Genomic DNA, 4,778 nt, shown 5'->3' with positions numbered 1-4,778 from the left:
GATGCATCAAAATAAGCAAACAACACACGAAAAACAGAATCTGTCAAAAACAGAAGAGTCTGTAGCAATCTGTAACTTTCGAATACTTCTAGAACACTAAAAATCCTACCAAAATAGGAAGTCCTAGGAAATTTGTCTATTGATCTACTTCAAAAATAATCAACTAAAAATCACGTTTCTGTGATTTACTAAAATTATTCTCGTGCGTGTAAAATTTTCTGTTTTTCAGCAGAATCAAATTAACTATCACCCAAGATGATCCTATAGGTTCTACTTGGCACAAACACTAATTAAAACATAAAACCACATCTAAACATAGGCTATATGAATTATTTATTACTAAACATAAGCAAAAAAGCAAGAAACAAGATAAAATTGGGTTGCCTCCCAACAAGTGCTATCGTTTAACGCCCCTAGCTAGGCATAAAAGCGAGAATAGATCTAAGTTATTGCCATCCTTGGTATTCAACTCATAAGTGGCTGCATAATAGATTCATAAGGTAATTTGATTTTCTTTCTAGGAAAGTGTTTCATGCCTTTCCTTAACGGAAATTGAAATCTAATATTTCCTTCCTTCATATCAATAATTGCACCAATCGTTCTAAGGAAAGGTCTACCAAGAATAATAGGACATGAAAGATTGCAATCTATATCAAGAAAAATGAAATCTATGGGCACATAATTCTTATTTGCAACAATAAGAACATCGTTAATCCTTTGCATGGGTTTCTTATTAGTGTAATCCGCAAGGTGCAAGTTTAAAGAGCAATCATCAAAATCACGGAAACCTAGCACATCACATAAGGTTTTTGGAATAGAGGAAACACTAGCACCCAAATCACACAAAGCATAGCATTCATGATCTTTAATTTTAATTTTAGTAGTAGGTTCCCACTCATCATAAAGTTTTCTAGGGATAGAAACTTCCAATTCAAGTTTTTCTTCATAAGATTGCATCAAAGTAAAAATCTCATCCAAAAATATTTGAGACAGGGAGTGATCAGCCGGACCATAGACCACCATAAGTTCGAGAAGGGTATTGTTGCAACGGAGGGAAACAACCACACTAGCCCAGCAAATGCCATGGTCAAAAGCAACAAAATCAAAAGTATCATTATTAGTGCCTAGGAGAAAGCCACCTGACTGGCCAACGGAGGCCACAGAATTCCACCTGAATCTGTCAATCCCAGCAATAGACGAAAGTTCAGAAGGAGAGAAGGATGGTTTTAGGGTCTCAACAAGACCGATAAAATCAATTTTTTCGGCTCGCACTAAATCCTTGAGTTGGTCCCTGCGCCCCCTAGCGCTGAACCCTCTGATGTTCCAAAATAAAGCCTTCATCTGAAGGAGAGGTTTTTGATTCTAAGACTCGACCTGCACGGAGCCTTGCAGGTTTTAGCACGTTTCTCAGCCCCGCGTTTCTGAACCGGAGGAACCTAACCCCTGTCAGCCTCCTCCAGTGCCCCTCCGGCCACAACCAGAGGGGCAGACACCCCAGCACCAGCCTCCTTGGCCTTTGCAATGTCAGCCTGGGCTCTCTCATTAGCACGGATCATCTGCAACAAAGAAGATGGGGAACCCAAGCTAGTGTCTAAACAAATCCCCACATCATCTAATATCGTAAAGAGGTGCTCATCAGATTGAGAGGGTAAAACTAGTCTAACAGGGGACGAGGCCAAAGAAGGGGACGGAGATGGGAACGAGCTCGAACCTATGGGGGGAAGATCACGCGCCGCCGCACGCCGAGCCGCCCGATCCACCACGCGCTCGCCACTGTTGGAGACACGACCACTTTTGCGTGCGGTAGAGGCAGGGGAGCGAATAGGCATAGGGGGGCCCGACTAGGAGAAGCAGCAGCCGAAGACGGGCCCGAGGCTGCCCCCAGATCCACCTCCAGACGGCGACAGAGCCCAGCCGTGGACTGCCTGGAGTCCCCAGAGGCCCTGCTCTTCGCGGAGAACTTCTTCACCGAGGACTTCTTCCTCTTTTTGGCCGCCGAAGGACCCGCCGGTGGTAGGTCTTCAATGCCAGACAGCGAAGGGGAGGTGGGGCAAGCGGGAAGGTTGGAGCACGCCGCCGATAGGGGGGTGCCCTTCGATCCACCCGCAGCCGCAGGCCCACCCTCCACACCTGGCACCGAGCCCTGAACCCCACCACCCGCCGGAGCCGGAGCACAATCCTTCATCAGTTCTTGCTTAGCAGGAGAAAGCCCATCCCACGCAGACTGGGTGAAACGAGGATCCGTACCATGCAACGAATCCTCAAGGCCCCCACCACCCTCCTTGCTTTTATCATCATCACCCGAGGCCGGGGGGGGGGAGGGGGAGGAGGAGGGGAGGCAGAGCCGGGAGCACCCTCCACCCGGACCCGAAGACGAAAGCCACCAGTCGCCGGGAAAACATCAACAGTGCCACGAATGCATATCGGGTCCACACACCACACCCGAAGCCGAGCTGGTCCAAGCACAGATAGCGAAGCTTGATCAACCTCAATTGGTTTCCCAATCAACACCCCAAAAGCCATCAGGAAAGACGAGGTGCGCATGCTGGGAGGCACATCATCCACTAACACCCAAACATCAGATAGAGAGGAAATGGTCTTTGACCCATTGGAAGCAGCTTTGACCGAGACCACAAGTTGATTCAGAGGAAGTGTGAAGCTGGTGCAGGAAGACATCATGCGAAGACTCTCTTTAGAAGGGAAAGTGGTCGCAAACTCGAAATCAGAGAGTTGGCGAATCTGCCAATTCCAACCACCTTCATCCCACAAACGGAGTTCGTCCAGGAGGGCTTGCAGAGAGATGCGCTTGTCCTGGACAGAGATGACACCAACATTGGACAGCGAGGGGTTGGGGGCAGCAACAGGAACTTCCTTGTCCAGGGCAAAGAAAGAGCAGCCAGGGAGGCCGATACCGTAGTGGATGAAAGAGGGAGGCTTGACCCTACTTTGGCAGTCCACCGTGAGGTGGCCGTCCTCCCTACAGATGAGACGGAACGGAGGATTCTCGCAACGTGACTGGAAGTGGCCAGGGCGATGACACGCGAAGCAAGTGAGGATGGGATTGGAGACCCGGGAGTGAGAGGGATTACGGCTCGCGCCACGAGAGGGCGGCGGGGGAGGATGCCATCACCAGGAGGACCAACACCGGCACCAGCGCCAGCGCCACGCCCCGCAGCCGCACCAAAAGGACGCCGGACAGGGGCCCCCGAGCCGCCACGAGGGACGAAGCGGGACGGACCGCCACTGCCCACCGCCGGCGCCCGCGGTGGCCCGCCACCCGTGGGGGCAAGCGAGGAAAGAGACGAGGAAGGTCCTGAAGAACCCGCCCGGCTCCCTCGAGCCGCCTGTTCCCAGGGGTCGGCCGCAGGCACCGGAGCAGAAGGCACCAGGGGCGGAGGGGCCACCGGCCCGGATCCAGACGCATGAGGGGACGCGACGCCCGTCTTCGACCGCGAGGCCTGGAGCTTAGCGCGGAGCGATGCCTCATACTCCAGATCCGCAGCGGCGTCACCAGACCCGTCCCGCCCCCGCTTGAGACCAGAGACAACCTCACTGGAGGACCCGCGGGAGCGATCCATCGCAGCCACCGACGCGAAGGGGAGGAGGAGGGGAGGAGGAGGCGAGGATCTGACGAAGCGGCGGATAGGGGAGCGGCGCCTACGCAAGTCCGCGGAAGATGCAGGAAACCCTAGAAAAGGGGGAACCGAACCCTTCCGGACCCATATAAAGCCAGAGCCAGACAGGCCGGGCTCGCCCAGAGGGGCCGAAGGGAGAGAGGGTCGCGATTGGGCCGGCCTCGGCCCAAGAGCCATGGAAACGAGGGGGGGGGGGAATCGACCACGGAACCCAACGGAGGGACAGACACAGGCCCACACGGCCCAACACCAGCCGGAGGAACCTGACCCACGGCCCAGGGCACCAGCGCCAGCCCCGATCCTAGATCTAGGGTTAGCGCCGGCGCCTCCACCGCCGGGGAGGGGAGGCCCACGGCCGGAGGCGAGCCAGGGCGAACCGCCACCGAAGGGGAAGGAGCCGGCGAAGCAAGGACAGCCACCCCAGGGCCCACGAGGGAGGGGTCCGACGACCAGGAGGCGGCGCGCCGGCGCCCACGGCCAACACGGCACCAACCATCCGAACCCACACCCTCCACGACCGGCCAGCCCCGGCCCCCCGGAGCAAATTTACGCCGACGACCCGCCGCCAACGGAGACGACGGCCCCGCCACCGAGGCCGAGCGGGGAGGAGGAGGAGGGTCCTCGGAGTCGGAATCGGAGCCAGAATCGACCGAGCCAAGAGCCCAAAACCTGTTAGCCCGGGGCGCCACCAGGGCCACCGGGCTGGGAGGGGGAGACACGGGAGGGAAGGGGTCGGACCCCGCCGTCGGCAGGGAGCCCAGGGGGGAGCACGAGGGAGGAAGGGGGATGGAGGTCACACGGGACTTGGACGCCGACGGAGGGGAGCCGTGAGCCGGCGACGCCCCAAGGGGGGGGAGCGCGAGAGGAGGGGGAGAGAGCGCCATCCTCCACCGTATCGAGAATGGGTTGGTTTCATTTTGTGTTTGGTTGAAGATAATAAAAGGTATAAATTGGGAGTAAATTGGTTTCATCCCTGTGTTTGGTTTAAGAGGTGTGGAATGAGGGAAAAAATCTGATTACTCACCTCTTCTCTTGTATGTGAACCACTCCCTAGGTTCCTCAATATAAGTCATGCCCTTTATTATGAAGGGTTATGGATTAATCAAGCCATTAATGTGTTTGGGGGCGTGTAGTTGTACTGAA

Source organism: Triticum dicoccoides, chromosome 6B (genome assembly GCF_002162155.2).
Source record: "Triticum dicoccoides isolate Atlit2015 ecotype Zavitan chromosome 6B, WEW_v2.0, whole genome shotgun sequence".
Lineage (NCBI taxonomy): Eukaryota > Viridiplantae > Streptophyta > Magnoliopsida > Poales > Poaceae > Triticum > Triticum dicoccoides.
Note: the sequence above shows the minus strand (reverse complement) of the source record.